At 40.2% G+C, this 13,347-nt stretch overlaps 1 protein-coding gene across 8 annotated transcripts in view; it reads right to left on the bottom strand.

Moving 5' to 3' along the window:
- Window positions 1-13,347, bottom strand: part of LOC106064725 (sodium bicarbonate cotransporter 3-like) — a 96,633-nt gene that overhangs the window by 69,504 nt on the left and 13,782 nt on the right. For 3 of the 8 annotated variants that reach the window (XM_056013450.1, XM_056013457.1, XM_056013453.1), the window contains exon 1: window positions 10,718-11,011. The exons of 2 other annotated variants lie outside the window; for them this stretch is intronic. The gene's annotated coding sequence lies outside the window, so the exon portion shown is untranslated. Of the gene's footprint in view, window positions 1-10,717; window positions 11,012-13,347 lie in introns of those variants that run through there. 3 more of the 8 variants (XM_056013456.1, XM_056013455.1, XM_056013458.1) reach the window with 1 other exon arrangement.

Below are 13,347 nucleotides of genomic sequence, written 5' to 3'. Positions count from 1 at the left end.
CACATTAACGAGAATCTCGTGTAGCTCGCATGGCACGCCCCCCCCCCCCTTTTTTCTCTCTCTCTCACACACGCTAAAGCATACTTATCATTAATTGTTCACTTAGAAAGCTATGGACAGTGAAAGTACATGGGTCTCAGCTCAGGAAGAAAAACGTACAATCCGAAAAATGGCCAGCTCCTCTACCACCGAAGCAAAAGCCACCTTAATCTGCGCTATCTGTGGACGGGAGTGTCTCTCCAAAACAGGGCTCCACAGCCACATGAGGAAGTGTGCTCTGAGATGAACCATAGTCGTTCTACGACTGAAGGAGGCCAATGAGTATGTATCATAAATGTTTCAAGATGCTTTTTTTTTTCTTTTAATACCCATGGGCCTGAGTTAAGGGTAAAAGTAAATGTAAAGCTCATCTGTTTTAATGGCCGACGGCAAACAAGGGTGTCGTGTGGTCAGCACAAAGACCGAACGCACTTACTTCCCCCAACGAATGTCAGGTACCACCCATTAGAGTTTTGCTGGACTCAATGTCATCATAAATATCCTTATGTTAAAAAACTCGGGACGTTTTGGTTCAGAAGCCAAGCGCTTTACCACTCAGCCATCACGGCTTCTGAAGATCTATACCTTAACCCCTTCCACCCCGTCCATAAGCTCCTATCCACCTATCTTCCACCTATCTGATTCATCGCATTAAGGTTAGGGTGCCCTGGCTGTGTCACTTCAGTTGGCGAAAGGGGAAACAAAAAAAGTCGAGTCACCGTAAACGCGCGAGCTGTCGCCTTCTGATCGCTATGAAAATTTCATGACGTGTTAAGTCCAACCAATTTGATGACGTAATAGCAAGTGTCTTTATACATACAAGGGAGAGGGAGAGAGAGAGAGAGAGAGAGAGAGAGGACTTAGAGAGGGAGCGAGGTATATCCCTGCCTCTGTATAAAAGTAAATGGTCAATGTTGGCTGAGATATTAACTAAGATATTGGCCGATGCTGCTTCTTAGTGATAAGGAGATTCCACAAAATCGTGCTCGAGATTGCGTTGGAGATTTTCTGTGATGACACATTGCAAGGAAAGAAGTGAAATGTGTAATGTGGGCTTTTAAAGAAGTTTTATTACACATGTATAACCTAGATAAGAATAACAAATGCATATAGAACCAAGAAACTAATCCATAATACTTGCAAGAATGATTGCAAGATAAAATAATTACATATTATTATTATTTCATTTGAATAGAGCGTCTTTCAAGCTCCTATAGCATTGTTCGATGCACTGAAGTAAAGTAAAGTTCCCCTTTCAGACCTTACGATCTATAGGGTAGATGATGTTAAGGCTAAAATTTAAAGAGCAGGGTGCCCAGTGGTCAGCACAACGACCAATCGTTTTTAATTTCCCCACCTTTAAGTCCTCATTAAAGTTGGGTGGATTCAGAGGCGCCCTAAAAATCCCGAAATTCAAAATCTTAGTCTTCAGCGAGATTCGAACCTAGGACCCCAGGTTCGGAAGCCAAGCACTCAAACACCCAGCCACCGCTCTGTACTGTAGTACAATTTACACGGAGGATGAGATATTTGGGAGGTATCTAGGAGGATTCCACGTTGTCTTTGAGCGCCCATCAAACAAAATCAATAAGATCAAGAATTTAAAAATTCCTTGTCTACATCGGGATTCAAACTGGAACCTCCCTGTTAGGAAGCCAGGAGGACTACAGTCATAACTCTTCATTGTTAAGATTCAGTTTGTAATACTCGATTAATAGGCGTTGAATTTCCTAACAAGTTTTGTGAAAGAAAAGGTAGTGAGAAGATGCTATACACATGTTGTTGAACCAAAATCTTTAACACAGAAAGCATTACTATTGCAAGTCACGTAAAGTCAAGTTCCCCTTTCGGACCTTGTAGTCTACAGGGCAGATGATGTAAAGGTCATCAGTTTCTGTGGCCTACGGTTAACGAGGATGTCATGTGGCCAGAACAACAACCAACCGCCTTTACTTTTCCACAATTATGTCAGGTACCCCTAAGAGCTGGGCGGAGGGTTAGGGTTAGGGCGCCCAAAGATCCCGAAATTAAAAAATCCCAATCCTCACCAGGATTCGAACCCGGGACTGACCCCCCGGTTCAGAAGCCAAGCGCTTTACCGCACAGCCGCCGCGCCCCAACGCAAATCACGTAGCTGGACCTTGTGTTTTTATTTTGGTCTTGTGAGAACCCCTGCAGATAAAAATCTCTACGCATGTATTGACAAAGTAAGTGACGTAATCACGAGGTCAAACGAGACAATAGATCTTCACTTTAAAAGTAAAGGGGGGGGGGGGTCGGGGCGCATCAATATTTTATGACTTTAAAATGGGGCATTCACACATCTACCCACCCCTCCCCCAAGCCAATTTCTTTTTTTTCTCTCTCTCTCTTTTTTTTGTCGAATTGGGATAGTGAATGTATTTGGCGAGGAGTTTACATGGTTACAACTAACAGACAGATAAAAGAGAGAGAGAGAGAGAGAAAATGATTAAGCGAGAGAGTGAAGGATAATGAGAAAAAGTAACAGAAAGAGTGGGTAGAATTGGAGTCACAGAGAGAGTGAGAGAGAGAGGACATAAGAGAGATGGTGAAAGAAAGACAGCGAGAGAGAGAGAGAGAGAGAGAGATGGAATGGAGTTGAAACAGTATGTTGAAAGAGAGTTCCGGCTGATGGTAACGAATAAGACAAAGAGTTAACGCCTTTATTTATTGTGACAGATAAATCTCCTACTCATATTTATTTATATCCTGCTGGTTTTTTTATTTGTTTATTGTCTCCTTCATTTCGCACTTTTACTTTTGAATTGACGGTGTGTTTATTATTATTTCGCTGTTTTAATTATGTATCTAAATTTAGTGATGTGGCAGTGTAAATAAAGGAGGCTGATTCAGGCAATACATAATAAAAGTAAATAAGAACAGGATGTCCTAATTGTGAATGACAAAGAACAAGATGGCGGTAAACTTCAAATTCTTGAAGAAAAAAAAATTATCAAACTAATACTGCACGTAGATAGAAGCGAAATAGTTGGACTGAAGTAGATTATATAAGACTTGATCTATAAGCTGAGGATGAATGACTAAAGTAGACCCCTTTCTGACATTGCGATCTATAGGGCAGATGATGTAAAGGTTATCTGTTTCTATGGTGATAGGTTAACGAGAGTGTCACGTCGCCAGCACAACAATCAACCGCTTTTACATTCCCCAACTAATGTCAGGTACCCATTAGAGTTGGGTAGACTCATTTGGGGGGAGGGGAGACCTTAAAAATGCCGAGATTAAAAGCCACAGTCTTCACCGAGATTCGAATCTGGAACGCCTCGATACAGATTACTACAGAAGCCAAACTTTACCACTCGGGCCATCACGCGCTCTAGATGAGTCAATGTTCTCCTTCCTTAGACTGACTGTCTCCCCCCTCGCCCAAACTCCTATGTTCTACAAACTACAGCCTGTGTGATTATGTCTAGTACAAAACTAAATAAATAATCATAATAATGAACGTACTTAATCCTAAGCAATGAGGATTTAGATTGAGTAAACTAATTTCTCGTTCACAACCTGACTTTGGAGCTGATGAGGACAGCGGTTATCGAGGATGCTGGGTGTCCAGCACAACGAACAATAGCTTTACTTCCCCCAAGTGAGGCCGAGAAACCCCAAAGACTTCAGGCCCAGATAGACTTGCAATCACAAGTCAAACAAATCATGGATGTCTTTAATAAGATTTGAACCCGATGCTCTTTTTTAGTTTTTTTGGCATTTACGTCCCAAGAGACGACCTTTTCCCTTTGCAACTTCTTCTATGACTAAAGAGGTCAATCTTCGATGCACAGCTACGGCCACAGGTTGGGCACTTTCACCCTTCTTTCTACTTCTGGTGTGTATGCCACCTGCAATCCAGGACCCTTCCTTTATGCTCGCTCTCCATGTGGATCTATTCAGTGTCTCTTTTTCCCAGCTGCTGGTGTCGATTTTGAAGAGCTTCATGTCGCGTTTGCATACATCAGTATACCTTAAAAGTGGACAACCAGCGGCTTTCCTGCCTTCTGTTAGATCACCATACAGAATGTCTTTGAAGTGAATTGGTACAAGCTTGTGGCATCCTGTGAACATGTTAAGCCAGCCAATGCGTATGCTGCTGATAACAGCGCGGATGCCCTGGCCCCCCTGCTTTTTGCACCACTTCCTCAACGGTTATTTTATCCTGCTACTTAATATTAAAAATCCGCCTTAAGCATCGGGGCGTATTGGATGCTCGGCATTATAACTCCACGGGAGAGTACACAAGACAAGGGAGAGAATGCTAATGCTGAGTACGAAGCACAAATCAAAACAGTTTCCAAAATACAGGTGAGTGCCATTAACCTTCGTTCTCGTCAACGATTTTATTGAGCACCTAAATGTGCAGAACCTTTACGAGACGAGAATCTTCGACCTGCTATTGTCATTACAAGCTGACTTCTTTAATAGTGCAGTGTTTATGTGGAGGGGAAAAAAGAGGGCGGGGGGGGGTTATGATCATGAACAAAAACTAACATAATGTATTGCATATCTAATGTATTGTATACCTAATGTATTGTTATATATTGTATACCTATTGTTATGTATTGTATACCTAATGTATTGTTATATACTGTATACCTATTGTTATGATTTCTATACCTAATGTATTGATATGTATTGTATACCTGATGTATTGTATACCTTTACATTCGTTTTTGCCAAGTAGTCATTCTTATCACAAGGCACATATTGTTTCGCCTCAGAACCGGACACATCAGAATAAGGCAACACATGTTCAGAACAGGACACATTAGAATGAGGCAACATGTTCAGAACCGGACACATTAGAATGAGGCAACACATGTTCAGAACCGGACACATTAGAATGAGGCAACACATGTTCAGAAGCGGACACATCAGAATGAGGCAACACATGATCAGAACCGGACACATCAGAATGAGGCAACACGTGTTCAGAACCGGACACATCAGAATGAGGCAACACATGTTCAGAACCGGACACATCAGAATGAGGCAACACATGTTCAGAAGCGGACACATCAGAATAAGGCAACACATGTTCAGAACCGGACACATTAGAATGAGGCAACACATGTTAAGAACCGGACACATCAGAATGAGGCAACACGTGTTCAGAACCGGACATATCAGAATGAGACAACACATGTTCAGAACCGGACACATCAGAATGAGACAACACATGTTCAGAACTGGACACATCAGAATGAGGCAACACATGTTCAGAACCGGACACATCAGAATGAGACAACACATGTTCAGAAACTGACACATCAGAATGAGACAACACATGTTCAGAACCGGACACATCAGAATGAGGCAACACATGTTCCGGAAGCTGGAAAATGGAAATAGCCCTTGTGGAGCATCGCCAGAGAATGCCCATCAAGTGCTTAAAAACTGCATTCTTCTTAGAAAGGCTCCTACAAGAAAGTACCCCCAAAATACCCATATAGAAGCAAAACTTTCTGGAGAGCTGCCTGATCTGTAAACCAGATGCGCGCAGTTCATCTTAGATATTTGACTGGTTACTTGAACATTCCAACATAAGAATGAGAACGCGGAAGAATCTAATTAAAGTTTAGGTGTTTCCGCTTTGAAACATGGTCATAGGGCCACATGGGCAGGCTAAGGCAATGGTCCTGCCACCATTCGTGACGTTTCTGGATAGCACGATAGAGCTCCATTCACTATCGCCACAACCCACCCACCAGGGCTACAATTACTCACAGCGGTAGGAGTGCCTTGGCACCCCCCCCCCTTTTTTTTTTCACAAGAAACTTGCACTCTTCAGAAAGAAAGCGGATTTTTTTTGTTCGCAGTCAAGTAATGACATAAATGTCACATTGAAATCGATCATAAACATCGTGTAATGTCAGTGGCACAATGAATCGAAAGTCACACTGGTTGCTGGCATTGGTCTTGAATTACCACTTTCTCCAAACTTGGTAAATTGCCAGAAAAAAAAAACTACACATTTTTTTCCACTGACAAAAAAAAGACATCATTTTAAAACAAACTGCAGGAATGTTTTCATAAAGATAAAGATTTGGCCAACTAAGCCCACCTCCCTAAAACCCCTCAAAAAAAAAAGTTATAACGAGTCAATCTTTATCCAATGACCTTATGTTGTCTTTGACCAACCACTCTTTCTGTTACAGTATTACGCGACAATGTATTTTACGACATTTCGTTTCTGACTTTTACCGAAGAGCTCATGATCGGAATATAAAGAATTTTTTCTAAGAAGATCAGGCCCTCTATAGTCTGCTGCACCATTGGTAAGAGCTGTGGATAGATAGGCCAAGACTAATCACATGGTCACATTAAAAACTGATGACCTTGACATTTAGATGACTCAGTGGGGAATAAACAATCAAAAAAACACTACATGCCAACATTTTTCCTATGACGAAATTTGCACTGTATACTTTCTTTATAACCTGTTTATTTAAAACAACGCATACATGCACTACATACATAAATATAAGATATCTATATGCCTGCCAACCTATAACAAAAGGCTGACAAGAACTTGCCGGACAATAAACTTCTATAAAAGTGAAATAAATACGTGTCAACATCGAAGCAAAATAGCTAGTTTGACAACAATGCAGCCACTGTCAACTGAGTACCGCCAAGCCGGTTCCCACGGTACACCGACAGGTTTTTGGTACTCTCTTCAAGAAACTAGGTAAGTAAAAGTTGCCAACTCAGCATGCAATGTAAAATTTAAAAAACAAAATGGTATTTATCGGAACCATAATCCCCTAGTTAATTATTTTTTCATCAAAGTATTTCAACTCGTACGTTGCCTGATATGGCTGCATGGTCGTGCGGTTTGCGCGCTGGACTGTCGTTCGGATTTATCGACGGTCGAGGGTTCAAACTCTGCCCGCTCCCATCCCCCGTCGTCCAGCGGGAGGTTTGGACTAGGAAGTAAACTATCTTCAACTCTGAAGGAACATCCGAAACATGTAAAACATGTTACAGACATTGCATATTTTCAAAATTAAGATGTAAGAGTGAGTAGATATAAGCTTTGTAAGACAAAGTTACAATAGGTAGATCTGGGTTTTCTTGGACGAAGTATGTTATTTCTGAGCTGGATGAGGAGGGAGTTCAAAACCTTTGGTCTATGTTCTGAGAAGACAACAAGGCTGTAATTTAAAAGGGTTTGAGTTTTGAGTATTTTGGCACATCGGCACAATTTAGGCCATGTCTTGCCCGTAATCTTTCAAGGATTACTCTCCCTTTATATCACAAGAGCTAAAAGGGGAAAAGACCGCGGACGAATTATAAGAGAAGATCTAATTGCAGATAGAGTGACCAGTTCAGAAAAAACAAGAACACTGAAAGATTTGTTTTTGATGTAGAGCAGCGGTTCTCAACCTTTTAAACTCGGCGACCCCTCATTACAATCCCACACTCTGCCGCGACCCCCCCCCCCCCAGCTCAGACACACAGCAATAGAAGAATAGACAAAACTATTCATTTTTTCGATGGTCTCTGGCGACCCCTGGCAAATCGTCAATCGACCCCCAAGGGGGGTCCCGACCCACAGGTTGAGAACCCCTGATGTAGAGTGACCATTTCACACAGGCACAAAGAACAAGAACATTGAAAGATTTGTTTTTGATGTAGAGTTACTGTTCTCTTAAACTTTTATTGATAACATTTATACAGACTTCCGGTGTAAATTTAAAATTGGACAATAAAATTTAGACTTAATTTTCCAGGGGGTTTTAGAACAAGCGCTTCGAAGATAGAATTGATTAAAAGAAGCATTATTTTTTTTTATTAGGAGCAACAAAGACTATAGCCATAAGCATTCCTTCTTAGTTCGATATTAAAAAGTAGGATTGAGATTTGAGATATAAGCAAGGCAACAAATAGACTCATTAGTCTACGTCAGATTGAATGAGGAATGATGAATGCAAAAACAATTAGAAAGGGTTAATTGCAGTGCGAGTCAAAGGTCAAAGGTTAATAGATGCTAAACAAAAAAAAAAAGGTCACAATGCCCTGAGATTTACAACGTGATCTGAATGTGCGTGTGTGGATGTGTGTGAGTGAATGTGCGTTTGTGTGTAAGTGTGTGGATGTGTGTTTGCGTGTGAGCATGCGTGCGTGCGGAAGAGGCTTAACGCACAAAGAATGTGCGGAATGCAGTGTGTGGAGGCGTGTGAGGGAGAGCGGAGAAAAGCACGACGCGATGTGAGATACCCTAGGGAGTCTGAGACAATCTCAATATAGATCAAAACTCCCTTCTGGGCGCTGATATGAGGCGTTGAGAAGAATAAGAGAAAGTGTTTATTGAAAGACGAGGGCTGGAAAGATTATGGGGCGCCCAACGGTGAGCGATCTATATGATGTCATTCCTCCTTTGGGTGCATAATCGGCGATGGCGGCGCCCCTTACGTTATATCAAATCCATTGAACTATGGCCCTGGTTTTACTCTATCAAGTCATTTACCTGATCCAGTCTTACTCGGGGTGGGCAATTTGAGGCTCTAGCCGATCAAAAGGTGGCACGGCCTATTTTTTTTTTATTTATTTTTTTAGAAATAATGTGAAGGCAGACAAAGTCTTTTTTTTTTAAGTTTTTTTTTATTCACTTGTTTGGTATACAAGCAGTAGAGTCGCTATGGATTACGACAGGAGCGGACCGCATTGGGGTGATACCAAAGCGGGGAAAAATTGAACAAAAAGAGTGAACATCAGGTTCCGAACGATTAATAATGACGAAACCTTTTTACCTTTTTATACAGTAACAGATGACCTTTACAACATCTGCCCTATAGACCACAAGGTCTGAAAGGGGAACTTAACTTTTTTTCTGTTTTTTACTTTTATCTGGAAAGTTTTTTTCTTGGATAGAGATAATTTGGGAGAATGGTGACTTTTTCTTGGGTAGAGATAATTTGGGAGAATGGTGACAACGGATGACACCAACCCCAGCGACGCCTCTGTAAAGAGCATGCACAGTAAAATACAATGTATTTATTCAATAGTTCTATTCCAAGAATCACGTCCCTTTAAAAAAAAAATCTGTTAAGTTGTTCATGGGAAAAAAATGGCGCATTCTGCCCTCAATGTTCAAGGTAAAAAAAAACTCGTTTGTCGTCTGCAGTGGCAGAATATTAGCCTACAATCTCAGAAACCGGAAGAGTACACAATCTTGCTGCTATATATTAGAGATTTCCACAATGTCAAAAACGCTATATCGAACTTCAATCTAGTCAACTAAATAAAGCGACAAACGGAAAAGCCCGATACATTGTAAAATCAAAGATATACTCCGTTAATGCATGCAGACGACAATTGCTTTAATGTAAATTGATAAGGATCAACTAAATTAGTCCTATACTCTGTTATGTCCACCTATTTCAGGTTTTTAAAAAAGACTCTAATACATCATTGGGGGTTTCAAACGATAAATTTTAGTGACAGTAATTTCCTACATTATGATTTTTAAGACAAAGAAATGCATAGACAAAGAAAACAAAACAATGTGAAGAAATGTGAAGGCACCTAAAGAAAAACTAAGTAAAAGAAAAAGAGGACACTTGGAAGAACTTAGACATAGATAGATATAAACTCAAAAAAACGGTTATAATTAGCGAGAACTTGTTACTCAATATTTTGTAAGCCTTTCCCACTATTTATACTGTTATAACCCTGACATGCACACCGCCATCCATGATGGTGCAGAAGGTGCGCACTGTTAGACACTAGACTGAGAAGGTGCGCACTGTTAGACACTAGACTGAGAAGGTGCGCACTGTTAGACACTAGACTGAGAAGGATGTTAACATTGAGAAAGAAGAAAACGAAGTTCCGCCCAAGTCTAGAGCTGATGAAGATGCTGTGCTCAAGGCAGACGTTCTTTTTATGTATGTGTGATGTCTCCATGAAAATAAACATCTATATCGTTGAGTTGCCTCCCTTAGGTTATTACAATATGATACCAATTATTATGAAAGCTCTTAAAACAAAATTTTTGGTTTCGAAATACCGTATTGCCGTATTGTAAAGTACAATGTATCATAACAATAGTAAGTCCTATAGCATCAGAGGAGGCGAGCCCGTTAGCGTGACCTGGTACCGTATACAAAATACACTCTACGCTTACGGCTCCGTGGCCCGCGCATGACACTCCCCCCGGGGCGCCGCGTACCTCTAAAGCCGCCTCTGAACTCAACGTTGTCAAGGGCGCTATCGGCGGCTAGTACAAATCACTTGTTGCCAACTAACAGATAATAATTACTTTGTGGTTCAAATGAAAGAACTTAAAGACAAGGAATGAAATAGTGCTAAAAAAAATTGCACATCACTTAGGTTCTACCTTCTCAAATAGGCCATAGCTCTCTCTTCTTATATTTCACAGACGTTACTTTCTATATTCTGTACACCAGTTACACCAAAAATTGCGTGCTTTATATTAGTTATCCGCCATAGTTGATTTAAAAAATAAAAACACGGAAAATTTATAATAAAACAAAACATTTCGCGGTGATTTTAATAGCAATACCAATAACAGCGTTTTAAGAGATCTCGTCATATTTTGAACGAAGACAGCAGAGAAGTCCAGTATTATTTTTTAAAAATATTAATATCAGTACATAAACTATAGACTTTTACCTACCTATCAATGTGCTTTCTTTAAAGTACGGTAATCCAAACAGGTCATATATTATGTTTTCGTAAAGAAGTGGCATACATACTTTCCCAAAGTCAAATCCATAGAGGTAGCCACAAAGAAAGGTGAAAGAATACTCGAGTGTCAACACTGGCTAATTTAAAACCACTTTTAGATTGCAGCTACCACAGCGCACGAGGCTGCCTAAAGTCCAAAACCAAAGCTTAATGCAGGCATAAATAGTCGGGCAAGTGTTTTAAAACATAATTTAGATAAAATGCGGTCCCTTTTACTTTTTTTTTTTTTTAAAGTCGTTATTTCCTTTAAACAAAAAAAAAAAGAGAAAGTCACATGACGATGTAAACCTGTTCTGATTGGATGGATTCCGCCTGTCCCCCCCCCTTTTTTTTTCTCGTTATTTTTCGCTGCAAGGTTTCAAGGGAAATAAATCATGGTGAATAATTGTCTTATGCTCAAGTGCTTGACACCTTGTTTAATGGTGGTTCTGTGGTGTCACGTGGTGTCCACGTCTGGGCACGGAAACAAAAAGAAGAGAAAAGGGAGGTTGGTGTATTTTTAAATAAACTAAAAATAAAAAGCTACAAATGTTATTTAAAAGAAAAAAAGTGGTTTTAAAAATTTGCATATCCTTCAAGTTAAAACAAAATAGTTTGGAAAGCTATGTTTTATAAAGAGATCATGATAGTATGAAAGGTGGACAAGAGGTATACCTATGGTAAAACACACAGATACAATATTTGAGGTCATAAAAATGACCTTCACTTTACTTAGAGGTGACCTCTATAAACAACGCGCTGCATAACCATCATAGCGGTTTTAAGCCTGTGATATGAATTGTTGATACAGTGACAAGTATCTAGAGCTGCCAGTGGCTCAATCCAAACTCACATAAATCAAGGTTTGGGTTTGGGATATTCAGCCAAAAACTCGATGAAGAGGAAGTCGGTCGATGTGACAGTTTTAATAATTGACATCGTTTCAATAGCAATTATTATTTTGTAGGGTGAGGTACATTTCTTTAAAGGGACTTATAATCCATGAACTATTCAATTTAAATTTGGTTTATGACTTCTCCCATAGCTCCCATCCATAAACAATAGTTGTCCTACATACCGACTACAAAAAATGCTTATGAAAACGCTTTTTGCAGTCTCGTTGACTGATGACAAACGAGGCAGCTTTTTTGGAGCGAAAAATGCCCAGAATACCAGACCAGGTGCCAGACCCGCTTGAGAATCTTAGGGCTCCCTTTATGACTTCTACCTACATTCGCTGGAGGCCACAACTCACAGCAATGGAGTCTGTGTCTGGAGCAAATTTAGGGCATGGAAACCTTTGGTTTCAAATAGACTGCGAAAGTTCTAGACTTAATTCTCGAGACTAAAACATAAGAGAGAGAGAGAGAGAGAATATGAACAAAAATAAGAGATCTCGACAGAGAGAAGGGGAAGAGAGCTAGAGAGAAAGGTGAGAAAAATATTTAAGGGGAAAAGAGAGATAGAGAGAAAAGGAAATAGAGATCTCGACAGAGAGAGATAGGCAGGGATAGAGAACTAGAGAGAACATGAAAAAAAGAGATGGATTGAAAGAGAAGCAGAAGAGAACAGAGCGACAAAGAGATTCCGTGACAGAAGGAAGAGAACGAGAGAAAGGCAGAGGAAAAGAGAAAAGGAAACGGAGCAATAAAGAGAGAGAAAGACAGACAAACAGACAGAAGGAAAGAAGAAAGCTAGGTAAAGACAGAGAGAGAGAGACAAAGGAAGAGACAAAAGCGGAAGAGAGGGAGTCAAAGACAACTTCCGCCTCAATGTCAGCAATTGTGTTTGGTTTCCTTTTTGTATTTGTACTCTAACGAATGTCTAGTAATCAACACCTGTGACGTTAATACTAATGGAATACTTTGTGTGTGTGTGTGTGAAAGAGAGAGAGAGATTTCTGCGTTAAGCCAAATAATAATTGTAGCTTGTATGAAATTATCTACGTAATTATCTTCTCTTTTGGGGTAACGTCTGTAATATACAAGATAAGACAATGTTTTTATATAAAAAAAAAAAAAAGCAATACAAAACATCCGCCAAAACAAAAACTCAATTGAACTCTAGCCGGAGATGTTTCATTGTTAGGACGTCGGACCATAATGTACACACAATATACAGAAACAAAGAAGTTGACCACAACATCACTCTCTAATTTATTTTGTCAACTGGTCAACTACAAGGTTCGGACCGAATCTTCTAACCTTACTGGACGATTTCTTACAAAGAAGTAAAAATTAAAGAAAGTTCCCCTTTCAGATCTTGCGGTGTATAGGACAGAAGCGTGGTCGAGAGGCTAAGTGCGCTTGAACTCGGCCACTTAGAAGGGTTCGACCCCCGACTGGGGCAGTGTTGTGTTTACTGAGCGCCTAAAGGCAGCACGGAAAACCAACTCCTAGATACCCCCCCCCCCCCACTGGTCCACAAATGAGATTGGACCAAAGGGCTCTGAGCATGATATAAGCATGAAACTAGCGCTATATAAAAGCTATAATAATAATAATAATAATAATAATGATGTAAAGGTCATCTATTTCTGTGGAGCACGACCAACGAGGGTGTCAATGTGGCCAGCACAAC

This window comes from Biomphalaria glabrata, chromosome 16 (assembly GCF_947242115.1).
Source record: "Biomphalaria glabrata chromosome 16, xgBioGlab47.1, whole genome shotgun sequence".
Taxonomy (NCBI): Eukaryota; Metazoa; Mollusca; class Gastropoda; family Planorbidae; genus Biomphalaria; species Biomphalaria glabrata.
The sequence above is the reverse complement of the archived record's forward strand: the minus strand, read 5'-3'. Positions and strand labels throughout refer to the sequence as shown.